General features: G+C 29.6%; 1 protein-coding gene and 1 long non-coding RNA gene across 2 annotated transcripts in view; one reads left to right on the top strand and one right to left on the bottom strand.

Moving 5' to 3' along the window:
* LOC130451625 (uncharacterized) overlaps positions 1-4,430 on the top strand; it is a 53,647-nt gene extending 49,217 nt beyond the window's left edge. The window contains exon 10 of the long non-coding RNA XR_008910765.1: positions 3,828-4,430. This is a non-coding gene — a long non-coding RNA (uncharacterized LOC130451625). The remainder of the gene's footprint in view (positions 1-3,827) is intronic.
* The window catches only part of LOC130451624 (zwei Ig domain protein zig-8-like), a 491,142-nt gene that overhangs the window by 156,125 nt on the left and 308,775 nt on the right, over positions 1-26,242 (bottom strand). The gene's annotated exons all lie outside the window — the stretch shown is intronic.

Genomic DNA, 26,242 nt, shown 5'->3' on the forward strand with positions numbered 1-26,242 from the left:
TTTCTTTTCTCCTTTTGCATTTTTCCTGTTTGTTTTTTTAATTTAGATTCCCAAGTTCCTCCAATCCTCTTAATATAACATTTGGTATCCCCGATTACTGCATTGCCAATTCGTTAAAAGAAATATTTCGTTGATTTGCGTCAAGTCAACAATTTAATTGTCATTTTGTTTTTGCATGCTTATAATTTGATAATTTTGTCTGTGCTTGTTGCTTCATTAGGTAATTTCCGATTTATAAATTGAAAATTATGTGTAATAAACACCAATATAATTTATACATTCCTCTTTTCAATAATATACATTGAATACGACATCTCCGTGCTACACATAGCATTTGAAGTACTTTATTTGAAATTCACCCGTAATTTTGTTTCAAGATTGAAATTGTCTTCAATGTCCTAGACATTCCATTCACTCCAATGTCTTTAAATTGTTCGTTTGATATTGCGTAAATTTTATTCACCTTCTTTAGCGTTGAATAACATTTAATCTATAAAAATAGTGTTGAGCAATAAAAATTTTTTTACATGAATGAATCATGAAAATTGATTGCCAAGAAATAAACTATGTGATTATCAGGACATGATAAATTCCAAAATAAATAAAAAAACATTCTCTCAAGTTTTTACTATGAAACTATGAAACGGTTTGCACTATTTTTAGAATTTTTGGTTTATAAGAATTTTGTAATTTATCCGAAATTATCATGGTATTTAATTAGTTGTCACATTTCGTTATTTCAGAGAGAATATGTAATATTTTTTTTGTTCTTGGATTTATAAGGGCTTCTGCAATATCTCCTCCGAATATAACATAATACGACTGATTGAATCAACTAGTTAAATTTGAATAACCTCCAGTAATTCATAACAAACTCTATCAGTAAATTTCGTTCATAGCCACGAATTTTAAATTGACCGGACAATCTGCTTTATTTTTCCGATATAAAAATAGTATATCACATGATTCAGCATTTTATTTGCAATTATTGTTCATTAAAGAAATGAGAAGCTTTTCAGAGAGCCCTTTTTTTCGTACTTGTATCTTATTATTATCATTATTATCATGCAATGTGGTAACAGCCGATCGTTAAATAATAAACTAGTAAACTACACTGCATCTTACAATAAAACTAGAGTTCCCATCGCTCGACTAGATGTGAACAAAAGTCGTATAAACTTACTGAACATACAAAATTTTATTAATTTTGTCCAACTGTAAGGTAAAAGCGGTGACTTCTAATATCCGACGATCCTTAAATATTTGCGACCTGCTTTGCGTCAAATTCCTGCACTGTTGACTCTATATTTCGGTTGAGATTACAAAGTGAAAGGTGAATGCAGGAGTTTTGGTAGAAGCATAACTTTAGAAATTTGCACCTTCGCTATCCTGAGGTTTCGTTCATCGGATGTGTGGTAGTTTAATAAGCATTAGATACAATAAGGTTTTGCTTTATTTTGTAACAAATTAAATTTAAATTCACACCAGAGGTTATTATTTTTAAAAATCAATTCATATCGTTATTATTCAAATAACTTGAAAAAATCGAATCGTCTACAGTTTTTCCTGATTTTCGCGTCAAACCCGACACACTGGCCTAAAACCATTTTTAACTTAATAACATGTTAACATTTTTAGTGATTTTTATAGGCAACTAAATAAAAGATAAGAAACTAGGCGTAAATACGATTAACATTTGATATACAAGGAAAATTTAATCTTGAAAGCTGGTAGCACTTAGCACTTATGATATTGTCAAATGAACATATTTGTCATTGTTTGTTTACATTTATTCATTTTCATTCATGTCCTTAAGTCGTTCTAGTTTTATTTAGTAGTTTTGATTATTTTTTTATTATAAAAATCAGTAATTTTCATTACGAAACAGTTATTGTCTCAAATATTCATTGGATCTGACGACGCTGAGCATTAAAATGCCAAAAATTTACCAATAAGTGTCAAGAAATAATAATAGGAGTAAAACGTTACCCAGAGTTATAACTAACTAAATGCATATATACCCTAATATTATAAATAAAAGTTCATGATATTCGAAAAGGTTTATTGTAATGTTAAGTTTGGAGTTGCCCTTCTAAATTTATTTATATTATAATACAAATTCAACTTTATAGCTACTTTTAGTTCAGTTAAATATGATAACAAATATAACGAATAATTTTCTTCACAATAATTTTTTCTCTCAAAACTAAAATAACTCGGTATACGATCTCGAGTTATATTTTTTTATATATCACCAAAAAGTTGACAAACATATAATCTTCATGTTTACAATACTTTGAAAGTTTTCTTTTCGCGATATCGCCTGTATTGCAAAATTTCCTTATGCTCTACTATGTATCCTCCTCTACCAAAAACTTATTCAAATACATGCACATAAATCACATTTAAAGGCCCGACCATAACATGTGCGATAGCCTTGGGAGCACTCACTAGCCAGAAAAGAAAAGGTTAACAAAAAAGAAAATAATCTTATAAAGTTCATTTTTCCACTTTGTTTATAGTCGAGTGAATAGAACATGATTTTAACTATTTTAATTCATATTTATCATAATAATGAGGAAATTTTTAATCTCAAGTTTAATGATGATAATACGTATCCTACGAGGCTGTCAACAAAATTATTTTTCTAATAATGCGTGGATATAATCATTGAAAAGAGGGATGCAGGGTAGGGAGTATCATATAAAGAAATAATTCAGTTATAAAGAAATAATTGAATATCCACCCCGGATGTTGCTGCTAACATTATATTTACCTACTAATTAACTACTTTTATTCTAAAAGTGTCGATAGTACATCCATATGGTATTTATCGTAGCCTGATTCATAGATGATGTTCACTAACATAAAATAGAATGAATCAAGTATATGATTTCAAAACTGTAGTATATCGTTTATCATTGAAGGATATTTCCACAAATTTCTCCCTTGAGCAACCATCACGCTTGAAATTATCGGACAAATGTGAAAGTTTCCAGATGGAAGGCTTGAAATATTACGTGAGTCACTTTCAAATTCAAATAGCTCAGTCGTGAATACTCGAGGGAGGCATTATCGGAGCCTGGTTTTTGACTTTATACTTTGATACACTTTAATTTCCACAAACGTACTTTCGTTGCGGTTCGAACTTGTCAATTATCTTATGATAAATGATCTGATCAGTTAAATATCTCTTTAAAACCTGATAGATGACTTTTTCGAATTATGAATTAAATCATTTAATATTACACGCACTCCTTTTATTATACGAAGTAGCACAGCGTCAATATAAACCCGATATTGTTTTCATTCATTAGTAGTTTACACACGGTCATTTAGCATTGAGCTAACTGCAACCAAAAGCGGCCGTATATCCCGACGATATTTTTGTGGCTGATTGCAATCGTATACAACGTAACATTACAGTGAACATTGACATTTTTAAAAATGAGATATAAACAGTTAGAAAATATTAAGTACCTGCTCAACAACCTGACGTCAACATGCATTGGTAACGACTGTTTATACGCGGTTTTTCAAAATACATTAATTTCTGACTATTCCGGGTCAATCAAGTGCATGGGCATCACATGCGATCCGAAGCTCATTTCGGATGAGATAATTATTTTAAACGTTTAGAGGAAGGTGAAACTAAATTCCAAAAATAGTTACAAAAGTAGTAACCAGTGGAGAAACAACTATTACATTCAATAACAGTGAAATATCTTCTATATTTAAAAATAATCTTGTAGAACGGTTAAGTTAAGTTAGTTGTATAATTATAGCTATATTTTTTATTTTGGTAATTACATTCTGACTTGTTTTAGGGTTATAAAATTATAAGATTTGTTGGAAGAAATCGTAACCAATAAATGTCAAAATTTTCAAGGTGCAATAATAAACAGCATAGAATTACAATGGAGGCATATAAAAGATCAGTGATTATGGAACATTTGACGACAGGAACTTCTATATTTGAAAAAAATGTTAGAATAGTTAAGTTAGGTTAGTTTGTGCAGTTGTTAATATATGATTTATTTTAAATATATACTTAAGTATTCGATAGCTCGGGAATATATTAGAGAGGGTACACTTGGTGTTTAATTTTGTTACATTTCTACTAAGTAAGTTCTTTTTTGCGTTTAAGTCGATCGGAACAATATTAAAATGGTTAATTAGACATTTTAATAATAGGGATAAAAGTAAATATTTTTTTTAGTTCCTCCTTTTCATCAAAAATATTTTGGTTTAATGAGTGGTATCACTTACTTATTTCACAATATATTTTATTTTTATCCAAGTATGCTACCACTGGTTGAATACTATAGAAAATAAACCAAAATCTTTAGACTGATGATAATAAAATTTATATGATTTGTGGAGAATATTATTATGAAGGTTGTATTTTGCTTCACACTACCTACCAGGTAAGTGTTCGTTTCAAGTTAGTAATAAATAATGCAACAAGAGCAAACTATGGTATTAAACTGTTGGCAGAAAATCGATAAGTTTGAAAACCGAGTTTCAAATAAATAAATCAAAAACAACTGAAATTAACCTGCATCAAAAGTGATTGCCATTTTCAGATGAAATTTTGTTACTAGAAATAAAAATTGGGTTAATTTAAGGGTATGGAAATTATGGTTGGTGAAAAGCTAAGCGCAACATCTAATGCCAAAACCTGACGAGCGTGTATTAAATTTAAGATGAGTTCCTCTTTCTAAACTGTTACCAATCAACAGAACAATTACAAGCGAAGTGTATAGTACAAAACTGAAAAGATTAAGAGTAAACTGTGTGAGAAAAACAACCCTCATAATGCACAGACAAACTACGTCAAGTTGGATGAGTTTTCCCACGATCTGTATATTTTCTAGGTTCTGCCCCATCCGATTATCATGTGTTTCGTTCTTTGCAAGATATTTCCATGAAGAGTGCCCTAGAAACGGCTTTACAAACATTTATCTTTTATGCATTACAGAGATCAAGAAAATTATTGTAGGTAACTGCGTCTATATTGAAAAAGAATTGTTTTTTTTGTTTAAATACATTAGTTAAAAAATATATAGTACATCAGAAAACTAAATTAATTATTACCGCACCCGTTACATTAATTACAGTAGGTACATAGTAGATTGATGAGATTTTAGTTACAAAATATGGTTCAACTATAACTTATGAAAGAGTTTAAATCCATCATTTTTAATCCATCGAAAACCTCATAAAAATTTTATGTATTATTGTAAAAACCTCAATTATTCACTATTTGAAATTGGATGATTTCATTTGCTTCGTGGTCTGTATTTTATCTTTGTTGTTGTGATGTACTATGATTGATTGAGTTAATTGGATAACTCTCATGAAATTACCTATCAATAAATTAATGAAAAATATTTCGTGGTCCCCAGATTAAATGAATTTTATCGATTTAAACGCGAGGTGAAGAAATTATCATTATATTTTTTCTTTAAGAAATCTTACCTTACAAATTATGAGGTAAAGCAAAGGGCAATTAAAATGTTTCAATAAGCAAAAGTATACGAAAACTGAGTCTTCATCAAAATGAGGAAATAAATGACGGTGAAGGAATAACAAAACAAATCATAACCTAAGAAAATTGAAATTTATGATTACTTTTTTTATTCTTCACTGTGATGGAATGATTAAATGGAATGTAATCTGTAAAAAATTTCAATGAAATCTTCCTACAATTACTCTAACAAACTTTAAGTCAATTCATCATTCCGAACAAGTAACCATACTACCAACTGTCTAAAACTAATGCAAGTTTATCAAATTCCTCGAAAATATACTTTCTTATCGACTGTTGGTATTTCTGTGAGGAAATGATTATTTTCCATGGGACAAGTATTGAGTTAACATTAGAAAAGTATTTAATAACTTATGATCCTAAATTCAAAGAAATTTTTCCATAATTTAGACTTGTTAACAACTGCTCTCTTTTACTTGGTGTCGATATAAAAAAATAAGTTTTTACACAAATAAGAAATGATAAAGTATACAAAAAATATTAAGTCCTTTTAAATAGAGACTTGGCTATCGAAAACATACACCATAGGCGGGTATATAGCTGGTGTATAATATTTATTTTATTATATAATATTCGTATAATTACATAAAATAAACTTGGTAGAAATATTAAATTGTATATCTTATATGCAGAAAGTGTACTTGTAATTTAGGTATTTATTTTTATTGAAATAAAGGCAATTTCAACAGACGTGTGTTTTTATTTGACAGCCTATATAGTTTAGAAGCATCTAGTTCGCACTCCTTGGTATTTTGAACATACTTTGATATTAAACAGACAGGTATCAAATTTAGCATTTCAGTACGGCATAATATTATCTTCAAAAAATTACAATGCACAAAGTTAACTCTCCTTTATAAACATTTGTATATGATTCTAAATTCAATGAACAAGCATTGCGGTATGTATTGGGTAATCTCAAAAATTCCAGAAGCAGTATAATCATTAAATTTACAATTTTCATTCAAGTGAAGTTTCAAATTTTGTTGGTTTCGTTAGTTGAAAAATTTAAATAGAATATTACTCAAAGATATACACTTTATACTAAGAATAAATGACTACTTACAATGAAACTAATATCTATGTGATCGTAGAAGTTTATGGAGAATTCCTTCGACATTGATTGAAAATATGTAATATCACGTAAATGTTAAATATTAAATTTCATATGTAATATAAAATTTATTTTTGAATTACCAGCCAGGTAATAATTACAGCTTTAGAAGTTATTGTTGGTGTTCAGCATGGAGGGTAGAGAGAAGTATCTCTTATAGGAGAATAGTTGAAAAAGTATCTAGTTGTATACGATACATAACAGTTCAAAATCCTTACAGAACGGCGCTGGTGTAGACAAAGGGTATTGTATGAATGTAGCAATTATAGATGAATTGAAATATACCGAGTTATAAAATTGGATATCATTTTTAACTCAAGCAGTTTATTATTAGAAATTTCAGCAACTTGCGTTGTAAAAAGTAGTGTCCTAAATAATATAACCTGAAAGAAATTTTACATTGATTTTCTCTACCCTCCATAGTTTACAGGTAGTAACAAACTAGACCAATATTTAACAATTTTTCATTCTATGTATCATTTCAATATTTGACATTTAATTGATTGGTTTATGTACTAAAAGTGGAAGGAATATTGACCAAACCAACTTAATATTCTAAAATCAGTTTATCAATCGATTAAAATTTTGTACTTTACAAACTATATGAGCACAACTTTTTCATCCTATACTTCATAACATTAGATACTGTAACGTTTCTCCAATTAAAGCACCATTAATAGTTTCGTAACTATCACTATGCTTTTGCAATGTGGAACCTCTGGATCTAGTAATAGCTATTTCTTTTTCCAAAAACGTCTAGAATGTAGTTCAATGATTAAACAATATATGGATCCATCTATTTCGTTAATAGTTTCCACTACATTAAGTTATGACCGGCGCCGTCAGGTGGCGTCCTGTTAGAATATGCATTCTTTTAAAGAATGGCCCTAAATGTACTTTACAAATATAAACACAAATTTATGGTTTTGTCTTATTAAGTGGTTATATATTTTGTTATATTTGAATAAATTACAAGGTGAAAATATTAATGTGAACATTGACTGTCTTCACAATCTGAATCATTATTCATTCTATGTTGATCTCATTGTTTGAATTTTAACGACGGCAGAAATAGCATTCATGTTTAATTCCATTTCTACTCAGATTCTAAAGAATATTACATAACGCTTTCACTGAAAATAAAATTCAGGAAATTAATGTATATATTTCAAAAGTCTAATTTATTTTGTATATTTAGTTGACAATTGCGTTTTGAAAAAAGGTCTGTTGTACGGTCATACCAACTGAGCTCCAACGCTGCCCGAAATTAAGAACTACTTTGTGTCGTTCGCAAACTCTAATGGGAAAAAGCTTTTAAAGTATAATAACTAACCAAAGGTTTATGCTTCCATGTTTACTTTATAGATTGTTAGCAAAGGATATATCGGAAAAGTTGTATACATAATAAAAAATTAAAAACGAGAGTTTTTCTACTCAATTTTGTCACAAAATTCATTTACGGATTTCTGTTCAAAAAGTCGTTAGTAAATATATTCTAAAAGTTAGGTGAGTTCTTAAAATATAAATTTGGTCGAGATATTGTTTTGTATTGTAATATTTCCATTAAATTTTTTGATACCTTTTATACTGAAAAAAATATAGAATAGTAAAAGAAAAGGTATCAAAAAATTGTCATCATTACATTCCTATATTTTACACGATTAAAAAATTTATAACATTCACAGTATAGTAAACTAAAAATGAAATTAATTAACTATACTATCAGTACAAAAAATAGACAAACTTAAGCCCCAATGGCAAAGGGTTCTGAATGATGTGTAATATTCTAATTACAATTTAAAATATCGGCATTCAACATCTGCAATTATCCCTATAAACGATCATCATTAAAATTGAAATTTAGTGTGTCGAGTCAGATGTTTCCTTATTACTTCTGTGAGATTTAGTATTCAATTAGTAATTTGAATGCGAATACATCAAGAACTAGCGGATAACTAAGACTTGATTTAGGTATTTTATGAATATATTTAATAAATTTAAAAAAATATATTATTTAAAGGGTGGTGAAATATTTCACTTGTTGATATTCATAACTAGACTCACAACACATGATATAGTTAGTTGTAACCAGGTTGTTTTAGAGCTTCTAAGAAATAAAAATGTCCAAGGAGCTTAACTGAAAACGGAGAGTGTGGATTATTCTACATTTATATGTGAATTTAACTGACTCAGCGTTTTTTATAATTTTCTAAATTTTGATTCCTTAAGTCTTTTCCACACTATATGTGAGAAATCTGATTCTATTATTGGAAATTACGAGTTACTCCATCATAAATATATAAATAACTTTCAACAATTTCAAAAGTTTCCCAAACTCTGATTCATTTTTTATTTCAAGTAAAGCTACAACGAAATTCATTCCAAAATTCAGTGGAAAGTAACTATCTGGTTAAGAAATGCAGCAAGCTTGTAAAAAATGCCTAATTACTAAAATTTCACTGTATTTACACTGATTAATAATTGCAAGTGATGTCTGCAAAATTAGCGAGATTATTTCATTAGCAAAATAGTAATTATGGATCTCATATAGATTGCACTAGTATTACTATAGTTGTGTTATCTAACTTGAAATTTATCGTTCATTATAATGAAGTTATTTGTGGTACCCATATCCCCAAATTGTGTAGTCTCTTATGTGTTCTAAATCACTACAAAAGATCGTATATAATAGTCGGACAATGGTGGAAACAGTAATCTATTATTCGCCATGTTATGAATGCACAAAAATAATTTTTGCAAGCATTTCATGCATGATTCAGTTCAGTTGAAACAAATCATTTGGTTTAAGGTCCATTCTCATTTATGAATCAAAACGAGGATCCTTTGTTTTAGGTTTTATTATAGGGGTTTTTGTTCTATGCAATTCTAGTTAATTTTAGATCGGGACCAGTCGTAAAACCGCTTTATTTTAGTAAGAGCGTGAATCAAATCTTATTCATTACAAATTAAGCAGGATTTTTTCACTCAACTGATCCACTAAAAATCATTTTTTCTAATAAATAGTCCAGTTTTAAATTCTCATATTTCTTATTGTAATAAATATAACAATAAAATTAATCAATAAAAACATAGAGAGTAGTGAAACTTGATCCCCGTTTTAGTTTTTAAAATATTATTATTTTACAGCATACAAGCTATTTATGATTTCTTTTGAATCTATCTCTCTAACGGAAAGTTCTGTGTTTGTTTTCTCAAAAAATTCACTATTACTTCCGATTATGTTTCCAGTTATTTCTTCTAAAAAATATTTTTTTTGCTTCTCTTCATAAAGCTCTTACCCAATTGTTACCTGCATTTTTATTTAAATCCCAAGATGGAGGCACATTTTTGTTATTTGCCTTAGCAAACTCTAAGGCAAGTTCAAGAAATTCATTCAAACTCCTACCGTAACTTGAACGAGATGGTTGGATAAGATACTCCGAAAACTGATAGTCTTCTTTACTTGGAAAGACTAGAGTTTTTTTAAATCCAGGCAAGGACTTGTCTTCTATTATTACTACATAAATTTAAAACTACAAAACGGATACTTGATCCCCTGATAATATCTTCCTTACAAATGGAATAAACTCTTCGGAGATCACACCAAATCTGTAAAAAGAAAATACAACCGAAACATAAAAGCGTAAATTACATAAAAACGTTCGTAATACACTACACAATACCACTGTTGTACATAAAACTTGGACTATGAAAAAAATAAAAAATCTTGAGAGGACGAGAAAAACAAAAAAATGTCATATGCGTTCAACGGAATAGTCCGCAACTAGTGTTATCAACGAAACACTATATAATATATATCAGTAAATTGCCGTTTTTCCCTATACATCAATGATATTTTTAATATTAAAAAAACTCTATATTTATGCGAAAGAAATAATATTTTACTTAGGTATCGGCGTCCCTACACGTACTTGGAGTAAGAAAAAAAATCCAAATAATAATAGATATCAATATTGAAATATTTTTATTATTAAAAAGGCTATATACTTATTCCTTGTCATCTGATCAAGAAATGAAGTTTTATCGTCGTTAGATTGATAATTTCGAAAAACAAAGAACTAAGTTGCTTCCAAAAATTAAAGTTCCTATCTTATTCCGACCATCGAAGAAATTAGAACAACTCACTACATCTTGTTAAAACAAAAAAAAACGTGATAAAATGTTATATTATCGGTCGCCTATCTTTATATTGCTTTACACTCTATGAATACAAACTGTGAAATATAGAATTAACATGTGTTAATATAAATAAAAAATGTTTATTGTAATAATTTCGTATTTATTTGTTATTCACCTTTTATCCTTATGATTGGGATAAGTTTAAACATTTTATATTAGGTGAAAACTAAATTTCAACAAATAGTTAAATAGTTTCATAGCTCTTTGAAAATCGTAAATGTTGAAATGGGTGATAAAGGAACGTAGGTACATAAAAAAATCAAAGAATCAAAAATCACGGAAATAGGCTATTCAGCAGTGATAAATACCAGTCTCGGAAACACCCTTTTCACTAAAAGGGGCATTTCCGCACTTATTTAGCTTAATCTAGCACTACACAATTTTTCAGAGACTTTTAGAAGATGTTCATATGCTTTCCTGTACAAAATATACAGGATTGCGGAAATAATTTCTAAAGTAACTTCACACACTTCGCGAATAATTGTATTGCGTGAGGATTATATATGTACTCGTAAAACTTCTATATGGACAGTTTCTATAAATAGTAGCTGTTCCGACTAAGGGAGACAGAATGACAACGATTTCTCTATCCTCCGTGGCTCCAGTACGGTTCCGCATTCGCAGTATAGATAAAGTGTCTCGAACGAGAGAGAAAATAAATTATAATAATTATATTGTCGGTATGGAGGGTTTTTGTATATATTATTATTTATTATATATATAAATATAAATGAAAATAACAAGTAAAAATATATTTTACAAAATAAGTGTCAATTCACTGTAAGGGTAGTTATGTAGAATAACAATGAAACTGTTTGTTTTACAGTAACTCATTAAAAATTTATCGCTTCAATGAGCTCAACATCAATATACAACATATACATATTAAAGAAAAACAGACTTTTGATATTCACATTATTTCAATAACAAGTATTTAATGTGACTCGTGACTCTTAGTAATTCATTGAATTGAAAGCGGGCTCAATTTCCAAATTGATAAATAAATACCATGGCAACTTCCAGGCAAGTTCCAGGTGTCTTACATAAAAGCGGCCGTTCTAACACTCTGCGTTACATTAATTAGGAAAGTTTTTTAATATGACATTTCTCTGCTTCCTTACTTAGAACAGAAAAACTTAAATTTGTCGTGGTCGTGTACACGTTTACTGCTTAACGACATTGTTTTAAATTTTTGACATCAGGAAAATAAAACATTAAATTCCACTAGTTTCGTAACATTTTCCAAGCAGTTTTCTCTAGTTTTTCCATTTTTTAATAATGAATTCTCATGTTTAAATTCGTTCTATATTTACAAGTAGCAAAAACTCTACTAACGTCTAGATTTCTTGAAACCGGGTACCTTGAACTATTCAAAATTATGGATGAGACAATATTTTGGAATACCCGATTTCATATTAATGAAAAACATGACTCATTAGCGTTGAATATTCAATCTCAACGCCTTCATAATAATACAAAGAAGAATCCATTTTACTTTATTTTAAACATTTCTTGCTCTATGTACAAAAAACATCTAAGGAGTAGTGCCAAATATCGGGATGGACTGTTTCCTGTGGTCCACTCTGTATAAATTTAACAACAAATAGTTTATTACACATTCCAGAATAATAATTATAAATAATTTCATTTATAAAGAGAAGCAGGTGATTTGAATACGTGTTTTAATATTAACAGGATGTAATTTAAAATTTTCCGTAATTTTTATTTACCTCTGTTACAACAATCTTTTCATTAGACAAAGTTTGTTGAATTGTACTGTAATTGATTTCAATTTCGTTTGTAGTTCTAGTTGACTTTTTTTGTTATTTGGTCCAGACTTTTTAAAAATTGACAAGCTTTCGGCTAGAATGTTCAGAGTTTTTGTCTTCACGTTGTTTTCTTTTATCTTATATATTAAAAAAATTGATGATTTCCATTCCGAGTCCGTTCAGGCGTTCTACCCAACCGATTTGCTTAATTTTTTTTTTCAATGAAAGGTATTGATGCACAGATCAGCCATCAACCATCGGATTTCATCTAATTTTCACCATTCTCAAGTTATACCCAAATGCGATTTCCCCCTGTACATTACTTACGGGAGTTTTTCATATACACACGTTCTATCCTCAATATCTCAGGTTCTATTCAAGATAGAGACTTCGTTTTGGTTTAAGAACACTCGCTGAAACACCTTCTTTCTTTTGAGTTTTTGAACACTTGAATCGGTTGAGTTGGAGAGGAGCTAGGCGCGGGCATTAAATGTGGAGTTATGGATTTTTGTAGGTTTTTCTCATTTTTTCTACATTCAAAGATCTATATCTCAGGTTCTAATATAGCTACAAAGTTCGTTTTGATTTCAAAACACTCGCTGAAGCACCTTCTTTCTTTTGAGTTTTTGAACACTTGAATCGGTTGAGTTGGAGAGGAGCTAGGCGCGGGCATTAAATGTGGAGTTATGGATTTTTGTAGGTTTTTCTCATTTTTTCTACATTCAAAGATCTATATCTCAGGTTCTAATATAGCTACAGAGTTCGTTTTGATTTCAAAACACTCGCTGAAGCACCTTCTTTCTTTTGAGTTTTTGAACACTTGAATCGGTTGAGTTGGAGAGGAGCTAGGCGCGGGCATTAAATGTGGAGTTATGGATTTTTGTAGGTTTTTGGCAATTTTTCTACATTCAAAGATCTAATATAGCTACATAGTTCGTTCTTTTCTATTATAATGATTTCTGATACTTATTATGAAATGCTCTGGATTCACTTATATTTTATGTTTTCGTTTGTTCTCTACTTTGATGTTGGGTTGAATTAACCATAAATCGTAAGCAAATTCTCCCACTTTCTGTGCTATTGGCTAACTATAGATTTATTTCTAACTTCTCGAAAATTTGATGAGGAAACTGTAATAATCATTTTGGACTGGAAATTCATGACGGTGGATTCAATTTGAACTAGAGCTGTTTTTTTAAGGAATATTTTTCTAAAGCAATACATAAATTAGAAAACACAGTGACGTTTTAATTGTTTTAGACAACATAGGCCTTTATAGCAGAACACTTATCTCTGAAATTTACTTACACGCCTTTATAATTTAAGTTAACGAGCGTGAAGAGCGCCAAAATCGTCTCATAAAATATTTATGTCACCAGCATTCCTCGTGAAAATGGAATCTCCTCGGTGTGATCGATGGAAAGATATATACAGATCGAAATGTATTATTCATTGAAAATTTCGGAGCTTCGAAACAGTCCCTCAATGAAGTTTTGAAAATCTCCGGGGCATATACGATGGACAACTCGTATATATTCGATTTTATGTAGAAGGCAGCTGGCGTTCATGTTTATTTTGACTCACTTTAGAGTAAGTGATAGGAACGGCTTTGCTTCGATTTCAATCCCACCCGAAAATAAACGAAACTTTAAGGATACACATTGACTTTCAGATTCCGTTATTTTATTAATGCATGACCGCAAAGTTTTCAAAAATAATGTTTATCTCGAACAAAATTCAACAACAAAACTTGTTTTGCAGTCCTGCTATAAAGTTGACTCAATCAAAAAAATGCATCCTTCCAGAAAACTGTTCAAAACCTCATGAATACAATTAAATAATATTGTACATACTCCAAATGAAATTTGAAGGTTTTAACGTTTTATATTATTTATCTTATTAAACTTATAGTGATACATCAAACAAAAAAGCCATTAAAACAGTTTTTGTTGTTGGTATCAGTGAGCTTACGCACGTCATTTTTCCACCGCCTCCTATTAGAAAGCGCTAGGGGCGAAGATACAGAACAGATAACATAAAGCTGAATATGTGAATACATACAGCGGGACAGCAGGAGAAAAATTTCTCAGCCATAGTTACCATCAAATAAAATATAAATTTTTCGTTCATATTTTGATGTGTACTGTAGCTCACTGAACCATATATTTAACCTTGACAATCAAACATAAATATCACGATTCTTTTTAGGGAGCCTCTTTTGTTAATATGATACGTTTCATTTGTGTAAATGAGATGTTTCATTGTAAAAAATATTTTTTATACCTTTTTCAATCTGGCAACATATATGAGATATAATTTGGACCTTTTAAGGGACCCATTTATTTTCTATCATGAAAAGGTTTTTTTCACCACTACCTATTTGGAAGATAATGATTATCACACAAAAAATTGTTCTTCTCTTTCTGTGATTTATGGAGCCATAAAATGTACCCCGGAAAATTCCATGATAAAGCCGCTAGGCGCTTTTATCTTTTAGAAAAAATTTCTGAAACAAACAAAATTGTACTGAAACTTTTGTTCTTCCTTTTCGGGTGACTTAAAATTTTGTTCAGAATTTAATATTAAACTTTATGATCTTTAAGCTTGACAAAACGATAGAAAAAATAATAAAGCAATGGTTGCTGTGTTGCAGATGCCAGTATTCTAATATTTCGAGAATGAGAATACACAACTTTTGTAAATATCACAATGAAAGAAGTAATTAGAGAAGCTTTGCATGGAAAATTACAATAAAAAGGAACAGCAAACGTTGAAATGATTTACAAAATATAATGTAAATGATAATCTTTTTTAATCTCTTCAGATATGCCTGTTGTGATTTTTGGATCGAGATACAAGTTTTTATTTACCGGTGCAATTTCTTTTGCTTTTTTATAGCTGTCATTTTAATCGGTAAATAATATTTAAATTTATTTACGTGGAAAATTGAATGATATAAACAGTAGGCACCGTGCAATTTTATTCATTGGTATGAAGTGGGTTTCTACATCTACAGAAATGAAACTTTGGAGGAATTGAATATGTTGGAAATTTGCCCCAGTTAATCTTTGTTCTTTCATTATTTGAGTACCAATGGGCTGTTGAATTAATTCATTCTCTATTATAATAGATATATCCCTATTGAAATTTTATCTGTAAAGTACACAAAATCATACTTTTATAACGAATCTGTAGTTTTATTTCGGTCGACTGGTAAATACAGATGAGCAAGTATAATTTTCACTCCGAATAAAGCATCAGTCTAATTCTCATTAATTTCGAAATATTTAAAGAATATTCTAATAAAAGAATAACGGGAGAATTCGATACTGTGGATCAGTTATACAACTTTCAAGAGGAACTGGAAAGTAGCTCAATTTTTTCGATTTTTAAATGTGAAAGGGTTCAACTTCTAAATTGTATATAATACTTCTCATTCTAAAACAATTTACTTTTGAAATTAATTAAATCAATATCGATATTTATTTTGCTACTAAAAAATATTAAACCTATTATTTCAAAATATGAAGTTGACGTACATACCAACGAAGTTATTCCAGATGAGAGAAATAGGGTTCGGTATTGTCTTTGTCCGAAAACACAAAAGGATTAACACTAAAATAATATGTAATACTAGCCGAAAATTTTGTTGTAAAATGTTTTGGGATGCTTCTCAAATTCGGAGATTATCATTTTGAATTTCGATTCCTATTATTTGGAATGATGCGCTAAGTTTTAAACAAGGCACCGATATTATACGATTTTCAAAACTATAAAAAAAAACCAGCAAAATTTTCGACAAGAGTACAATTTGCAAAATATTTATTTGAAGCTCTAACTTTTAAATACTTTAATTTTAAGGTCAGTCTCAAAACTATTGACACTCCAAATTAATATAGGTAGCAAAAGTGAAAAAAACACAATAATTTTAAAATTATTCATTGCAAACGATTTCTTTTTAAAATATTTGTTTGGTTTTCTCAGAAATAAGGTACGTATACTTAAGCTGCATACTGGACCTGATTCAACTTGTTCAAAGCACCACGGAGTATAGAAACACAGCATTTGTATTGAGGGGTGTATTGAGAAATCAATAAATAACCGAATAGTTTAAATAAAATTTTCCAAGAAGTTCGTAACAATGAATTGAATAAGTACAAGCCAAATTTATATTATTTTCATACCTATTTTTTGAAAAGTTGATTGATTTTCACTATCTTTAGATCTGTAAAAGTGATGGATTGTTAACTATTGGGCATCAGCTGTCCCTGGCCTTCAGATAGGAGTGTAGAATTATTTATTCCGTCAAACACATGGACATAATGATCCATTAAAAATTTATTATCTTCGAATGTATAATATACTTAAATATAAGTTCTGATTTCGCAAATTCAAAGGCCTATAATGACGAGGGGTCGTACGAGAATTTTTTCATGTCACTCTCGAATATGTATTAAGTTAAATGAAAATTTTGATTCATATTTATTGGTATTTTCGTTCAAATTTCTTGCATTATTTCTATTTTCAGTATCTGGTGGGTATTTAAGCGCATTCACCAAATATTGTATGCCCATTCATCAATATTATAAATTAGTTTGTAAATTTAAGCGTGAAATGTTTTTCTGTTGAGAGAATATTCTTTTTATTACTTTGAAATAAAATCTACTTCGTTCATTATTTATTTTATTCACAACTCCGCTACAAATAAATTTTGTTTCAGAATATTAGTGTCAACAAGAGAAAATAATGGCAATAGAGGTCACATCTGTGCCATCGATGATAAACTGGTGAGGTTTTCATCATAGGAAGAATTATTGTATATTACGTGGTTGGCAGTGACTAATATCGCTAATATAATACAAGAAATGACATTATACGTTATTGGAAGCAACTGTTTTTTTCGTTTGCAAAGTCCGCGAGAAACGAAGTATAATTCAAATGTGTACTTTATATTTCGCCGTATTATCTCATGGATCCCATTTTTTTCCTTTATGTAATAAAAATTCTGATGTACTTAAGAAGAATATATCAAGAAATAATTTTATCTGCACGAGTTTATCATTTTCCTAATAGTTATTATATGTGATAACACTTGACAACATGGCATTGAAATAAATATCTGCAGTTCTCTAAAATAGAGATAACTAATAGAGAAAGACATTCGAATTATCAATATGTACGAATTCCTGTGTTTCTCAAACGGTGCGTTGGATATGTTAACTTCATTGATTATATTCAATTTCCTTTCGTTATTTAGTAAAAATTTGATGTTATTGAATGATGTCTTAATGCTTTATTTAGCTACCTGTAAATATATTCTTGTGGTAAAAAAGGGAAATTGTCATTTTCAACATTTATCAAAAACTATGTACAAGTCGTGTACAAATTACTTGAAATTACTTAGAAACATTTGAAAAGAGGTGCTGAAAATTTATAACAGAAAAGAGCCAGGACCCAAAACAAATTAGCTTAATTAAAATACGACGGATTGTTTACTTTATTTGAAAAATGAAGTCCAAAGGTCTAGAATAAAAACGTATGTAATGAAACTAATGAAAATCTTCTACATATCCTTCAAAATATTAAAGAGAACGATATTTCAGATATATTCACCGCAAATAAACAAATCGCCGGTAGAAACAAAGCATTTAAAATTGCTGATGTTACAATGCTGTTAGATGGCCGGAAAACACATTTTGCGATGAAGATATACTATGTAGGGTTTCTGAAATTATTTGAGGAAACTCCTTTGAAATTAAGAGTCAGTTCTAATAATTTAGTTTTTTACATGAAACTCACAATCTAGATGATGAAAATGGTTTCCTTGCTAGGTGACGTTTATGAAAGATGGGTAGATTAATTGGAGGAAAAGAGAAAAAACTTTAGTAGAATATGGTTGCGGCAAAATACGGCGAGTGAAATAAGAGAACTCGCACTTGACACCTGAAAAGGAAAAGGAAAAGAGTAGACGATGCCTATTTGATGACCTATACTCTCAACGGAGGATCAGTGAGCTCTATAAAGTTTTCTGCGTTATATAAGAAAAATATTTGTACATTTCCTCTTATGGTATTCATTTTTTGACGGTTGTCATTTTGAAAAGATGATTCAAATATCTCACTGCATAAATTCAATACAAAGATTGGAAATAATGAATCACTGTTGAGAACTATCATTATGTAATGCTACACGCTTCCAATTTTTCAGTTTCGGTTTTTTTTTATCGAATCGAACTTTCCAATAGGGATATAGTAATGCTATTCTGATATTTTAGTCATAAACTGATCAATACAGCTTCAACTTCTTCATATCCTGAGGGACGAAAAGTCTACCACTTTTGTTTTCAGTCACTATCATGACATCGACTTGAGAAATACCCAGATTGATATGCCGCAACTAAAACTCTCTAGAGATTAAATTCAAAAAAGAAATCGAACCGACGAATGGTGAAGTCACAACTAGATTATTTACTCTACGCTATACATATATTTTATTTACAGACAAAAGGAAATGAGTTTTTTTATTCAAATTTTCACGTCGTTGACTTATTTTGGGAGGTAAACTCAGCTAGAGGAAGAAATATAAAACATATTTATATTTCAAAACTAAGTATCCATAAGCTTACTTTTATAGAAAAGCGAGTGTCAACGTTTTTACTTTATCATGTACCTTCACATTCGTGGTTAAAATATAGAGTTTAAGGAGAAAGAGGGTGGATTAGGTGCAAGGTTGCAAAACATACCAGTGAGAATGAATCAGAACTGTACGACAAAAACATACTTCCAATAACAATTTGTACTACATTGACTCTCAACTCAAAACTATGAATATTGACTGGTCTCTTATACTAATTGAGTATCAGTTAAGCCTATGGTAATGGTATAATTCTAATCATGATCTACGGTAGGTCCATAGACGTGAAATAACCAAATACTTCTTATCAACCTAACCAAAAAATTGACCTTCATATCAATATTTTTATCAAAAATATGACAAATTTATTATTCTTAAAACATTTTTTCACGACATGAAATAACTGTTTATTGAATATAAAGTGTACAAAACATTTAGTTCGCTATACTCCGCGATTGCAAATGAAACAGAACCTATCGGTGGATGATTTGAATAAGTTGAAGGTACTGATAGTTCATCTAGAATTTCTAGACTTATATGTCATCTGCTATTCAAGTAATAACGACTTTAGTTATTTTCTTCTGATTTATACATATTTCGGTTAAATTTTTCTTTAGCAACCTCACTGCTTATTCTTGGGAAAGTAACAGTTTGTGGTGGTGGAAGGTAATCTAAATCTGATCAATATGGGTCATGGTAGGAAAAACAAACAAGCTACACTACTTAAAAACATTCCATATTTCACGTTTACTATAGCGAGATAACTTCATCGATGTTTTTTTATAAAATAAATAGTTATTCTAACTTTTATGTTTAACTATCAACATTTGAAAGGTTCTGTTTTTTCTTTATTTATTCATAACAAACAAGTAATTTTATTCCAATCCATGAACGACACAATTTATTCAGAGAATATGAAACAGTCAAGAAAGCTGTTCTGAGAACGTAATGACAAATGCGGGAACTACTTTCTGTGTTCATTTCATGTGAAAAGTTTTTGTTCGAACCTTTCATACAGACATATATCACGAAGTAACTGTACTCTTCCAAAAGTTCTAAAAGCATGTGCGCTTCATATAAACGTAAACAAAAAGGTTCAAAAACAATGCTAGTCATTTCATGAGCAATTGACTGTAGATATGAAGGGTATTTAAAATATAGATAAGAAAATAAGTGAATCTTGGAATATTGGAGGTTACTTGAGATGTTTAACTAAACAACACGTACATAAAAAAAATTCACTTGTATTAGGAGTATATGTTTTGACATATGACATTCATGACACGACTGATCTTCACTTATTGATATGGATCGATATATTTTTTCCTCAAATTTTAAATAGAGAATTTGCTCAAATTTTCCTATGAATGATCTAATTATGTACTTAAATTCAATATTTGCGCTTAAAAGAGTTGACCCCAATGTAAATTCATGAAGATTTGATTAGTGAAAAGGTGGTGTTGTGATTTTAAATGTGGTGGATATAAGTGTGGAGCACCCAGAATCGCTACCACACACTAAAACGTTAGAATTCCATGTATTACAAAAGACAAATTGTTAGAGAAATATAATATGTGCTATATAATTTCAAGATGCAATTGTCCACAGAAAAAGTCATAGTAACCGTATTATGATTGCAACAACTGGAATAGTTCAGACAGGCACCGAATTAATTGAGTATCCGCTATTTTCTCCAGATTTGATTCTCAGCGATTACTACTGGTTATTTCAAAAACTGAAAGAATACTTGCATCAGTGGATGCGATACTGGAAAATAATAATTGATTCTTCATTGTAGTGAAGCAAAGGGATCAACCCTCGTATATATCTTGTCTCATTCTCATAATTTGCGATTAAGTATTTTTCCGAAGACCCTTTTTATTCCAAATTGTTTATTGCATTCTTTGTTGATCAACATTCCAATTATCTTCAGTTAATTCTCTCATTAAATACATCGTTATCATTGCAATTTATATGATTCCAACACTGTCAGTTTTCGAAACCCTGATATATTTATATATTTATAACTAAAATTCATTAAATATTTTATTTTTATAGAAAACTTTGCTATATGAGTTTTACGATAAACAGAAAATGAAATTTGAGAATATGATGCAGCATTAACTTGTATTGTGAAGAAGATTTTGACTTGTGATATTTGACGTTGAAATATCTCTTCCATTTGCAATATATCTTTCGCAATCTTGAGATGCACCATCCGAATAGGTTTAAAAGAGAGAAGAAAATCTTATTTGGGGTTTCACGTGAAATAACGGTTTCATATCCTAAGTCAGGTACTGATCTACTAGAAAATGTCTATCATCAATAGTTTTATCAATATACTATGGTCGCTTACATAACAAAATCGCTAAATAATTATGGAAAGGATCATTGGGGAGGAAAGTTGATCTGGATTGTAAGATATGATTCGTGTAGGAAAAATCTCATACAGAACATAAAACTGTTACGTAGGGGGCAGCGTTTTGTTATGCCAAAGTTACTAAAACTATAATAATTCGTCGAATTTTGTTGTCAGAAATTGTACAATAACACAGGATAAAATTATGAGATTTTTATTATTCGATAAGAACATGGATTTATTTTTAATAGATACATTCTTGCATTTTACGTTTAATTTCATTTAGTTTTCTTAGCTGGATATTTAGTGTTAATTTAATGGTAATTATTTGAAAATAAACGATACACACTTAAGAGGATTACGCACTAACAAATCAAGATGTAGGAAACTCACCAAAAACAGTTATTTTGATTGAGCATACAATTTTGCTACAACAACATCGTGTAATTAATTTTTTACTCCAATTCTTCTCTAAATCCCTTTTTGATATTGTGTTATTTTGTTACTGAATTTTAGAATCAGAAGAAATAGATAATCATTTAGAAGTACACAGAAATGATAACATTATTCTTTCCTTTCATTTCTGTACAATGGTACTTCTCACTGTTCATAAATTGAAATATTCTATATTTATACAAACATATCTTAATATATATGTAATCATAACGTTAGTAATTTGGAGACTTTCACGATCAGATTTAAAAAAAAAAATAAAATTTCCGTTGACCTTTGTTCAGTCATCATGGTTAATTTGATGGAATTATAGGTCATAGTATGGGCCTTAAGGAGGTATTATGAGAATCCCATAGCAATAACATTGTTTATTTTTTTTACATACAAATGGATAAATGAGTATTACTATTTTGAAATTTTGCGTCTAACTTGAATAGAGGAATGTAGTCATTGGTATAAGTAATATGATTTCTTCTAGAGTGATTTACAAATGATATGAATGTATGCAACACGTTCCATTCTATATTTTAGTGATATTACAAATTTACTTGTATAACTTCGTTCTTCGGTTTTATAAAATCCATACACATTTTATTGGGAACTTGGCAAGGAAACACCAAAGTGGACTAACTTAACCGGCAATCTTAATTAATTATTTCCCAGACAATGAATACATAAGTATCGAAAGCTCGGAAAATATATTGAAGTTAGACCACTTTGGTGTTTCCTTGCCACGTTCCCAATAAAAAACTACTCATAATATAGCTATATATATATATATATATATGAATCCATGCCGCCAAAAATATCTAAATCTTATCTTGTAAATGCTTGTTTTCTTCTAGAGAATTTGTCATAGATGTTTGCCAAGACTTTACTAGAAAATCGATAGCAATTCAGATATTACCCTGTAATTTCAACTATTTCCCACTTGTCAGTTTGATAATACAGAAATTTTTGAATATTGTTGTTCATAGTAAGAAGTTAGCTAATACCCGTTCCTTACTGTAGTATCAATTCTTCAAAACCGCAGTTTAATCTAATAGTTTTTACCTCAGATGTTTCTGCTCTCTACAAAGTTATGTTCTCAAATAATAAAACAAGACTAGTTGGAAATGCTCATGTGTGAGAGAAGTTTTTTAGCTTTTAAAGTTTTTATTTCTCCCATAAAAATTAGATCATAAGTTTTTATACTTAAGCTGCCATACTATAGACACCTGACTCTTTCATCCATCGCATTTTCCAGGTATACATGTCTCCAATAAATGCGTAGTCATTACGAATGACGGAATTGAAATAGTAGAAATGTACACAGGAATAACGTAAATTGAGTTTTCCATTATACCTTTCCATGTTTATTCACGTAGGAAAAGTGTATCGATAAAGTACGGGCTAAATTTATTTTTGATATCTTAATCTATTTTGTTTGATTTTTAAATGAATATAAAAGGTATGCAGAATTCGATTTCAAGCCTTGACTCAGTTTTTCCATATGCTTCATAGGTCTTTTCGAGTAATATAACGAAGTATATTCTAAACATTGATACTGTGTAATTTTCAATGCAGGTTTGAGTACATCATACAAATGACATGATTTAATTTATAGAATTTATCGAGATAAATGAGCTACTATTTACAAAAACACGTCTTTTACTTTGGTAGAGATGAATTTTACAACATTATTCACTTTCGAAAATTTATATACAAAACTGTGAGAATTTCTTGAATTTTTCATTTTCAAGCAATTTAGAGATTGTTTCTACGTTGTTCGAAATCGAGATTGTACAAATATATTGTTACGAACAAGTCTGCGATATGGGCCGTAAACCCGGCCCTGTACGTCTATAATGCTAAGGCGCGGCACGTTTGATATACTTTTCTTCAAATCGCGGAATTCGTTTGATGTTTGTTCACATTTTGTTTTGTCTTATTTCATTATTTTCTAGAATTTTTGAGAACTTCTTTTTGGATATATAAACGAGTTTGTTTAGCAGAATTAGTTTAATTTATAGTAAATAGTCATAGTGAACAGAACGAATTAGAAAAGTAACCGAAGAATTAAAATTTTATTAGTGATAAATTGATTATTATAAGCCAAGTGTAGTGTAAAGTGTTTAAATAAATTAAGAACGTAAGATACACTATGTATTTGGTTCGGTTTCACTGGAGATGGTAGGATTTGCGGTTTTTGAGTAATACGAGTTTTTACAAAAACGAATAGAAATGAACAAGCTCGAAACAAAGTCTTTTATTGCTTTTCGAATTAATCATTCTCAAGGTTTCTAAATTTTTGCATACGCTTAAATCACTTCTGGAAATATTTTTCTCAGTCTGAAGATGATAGATAGAAACATGGTTTGAAACTCTTCAACAACTTCTTGAAGTGATGAAAGTCGCTATCTTTTGTTTAACAGTGGCGAACGAGAAAAAGTCATTAGATGATGATGAATACGGGTAAAGAGAAGTTAATTCAATATTTTTCTCTTTTGAATATTCATATTTCTATTATCTGTGTACAAGAAATGTACAAGAAAAATTTTCTTTTAATGATTTACTTTCTGTCAGTTTCAACTATAGTATCAATTCCAACTTATTTTCATAGAGTAAGTTGAGATTATATTTTAACAAAAATATATTTTACTGCGGTATTTTATAACACATTCAGCATTCTACTGTTATAAACTTCCCTATTTTGATAGGTACGTTAAATTCGGTTGAAAGACCATCACAAAGTTTTGTACTATATAGTGATTTAACTGACAAACGTTCTTTGGAAACTTCAGTTGAACAGTCATTTTAAATACAAGCCAAAAGTACATAAAAGTTCACATATAAACTTGATTTACTCCTCGTATTTTCCGGTAAGAGTAATTCATTGATGCGTACAAGTTAGTGCCTTTGAATTTAAGCTTTTCCAACTTCGTTCGCCAATTGCATGAAACTGATTAATATTGAGTTTTATTCATCTTGTTACGTCAGTCTCAAGTTTTCTTGTACCAAATTTTCATATTACCTGAATAGTTGATTCATAATAATTTGCATCAATATACAGTTTCATACACAAATTTTTTATAAAAGAGTTGAATATTTTTACAAAGGTGTCCTCAATTATTGGTGAATGGCTGATAAAGAACTCAATCTTTTTAATTATGACTCTAATAATCGTAATTTTCCATTTTAGATTTGTAATTGTTTCCGTTTTGTTCAATTTCCTTTTCAAAAGGGATGAAAATTCGCATTAATACGACGACCCAAAGGACAACAATATGATTTAATGTATATTGTAACTTCTAAGCTAAATTTGGTATTCAGACCTAGTTTTGAATGTACAAGGTCATTGTATTATTTTCCTCCTTATTCATTGTGTTATTTATCGAATGTCACGGACAAATTTATTACCTACTCATACATTCATAATCCAATAATGGAGATGTTTTTCTCAAAAGTAACGTGGTCTCAGAGATTCATTTTTATCATATGAAAATTTCTGTGTACTTAGTAGAAATAATCGTTATTATCAATATTCCAAAATTCGGCCTATTAGGAATTGGTAGCTGAAAAAGAAATTTATCTTTTTTAATTGCTTGTATTCTATCTATATGGTTAACATCAACGTTTTTGACAAAATTCTTTTATATAATCAGGTACATATTTATGTTGTTCACAAAAGTAACATAATTTTCAGTCTATGAACTGGATGTCCTCTTAACTGAATCAAAATTACATTTCATAAACTGATTTATATTAGGAGCGTTAATAGATTCACGTTGATAGCAGAATATTTGACTAAGACTGTGGAATTGCAGCAGAAAATCTTTCTTTAGAGTTCATCCGATTTGGAATTTGAGCTGTTTTCACCAGTATTTATTATTTCCGGTTTATTATCCTTATTCACCAAATTTCGTTCTCGATTAAACCAGTTTTCAATTACTTTTTCGGTCTAACACAATTATTCTAAACATTTGCAGTACACTTTTCCAATGTGTCTTTCCACATACTTTTCTCACTGTATCCGTCTCATCCAATATAATTATTATAATCTGTCTAGAATTTGGCCCAAGCAAGTTCAAATGCATTGTATTCGTAATGGTGGGGTGATAGCCTTGTTTTCGGAACAATTCATCAATGACACATACATTTCTTTTAGGTTCATTTTAGCAATT

The sequence above is a fragment of the Diorhabda sublineata genome, chromosome X, assembly GCF_026230105.1.
Source record: "Diorhabda sublineata isolate icDioSubl1.1 chromosome X, icDioSubl1.1, whole genome shotgun sequence".
In the NCBI taxonomy this organism is placed as follows: domain Eukaryota; kingdom Metazoa; phylum Arthropoda; class Insecta; order Coleoptera; family Chrysomelidae; genus Diorhabda; species Diorhabda sublineata.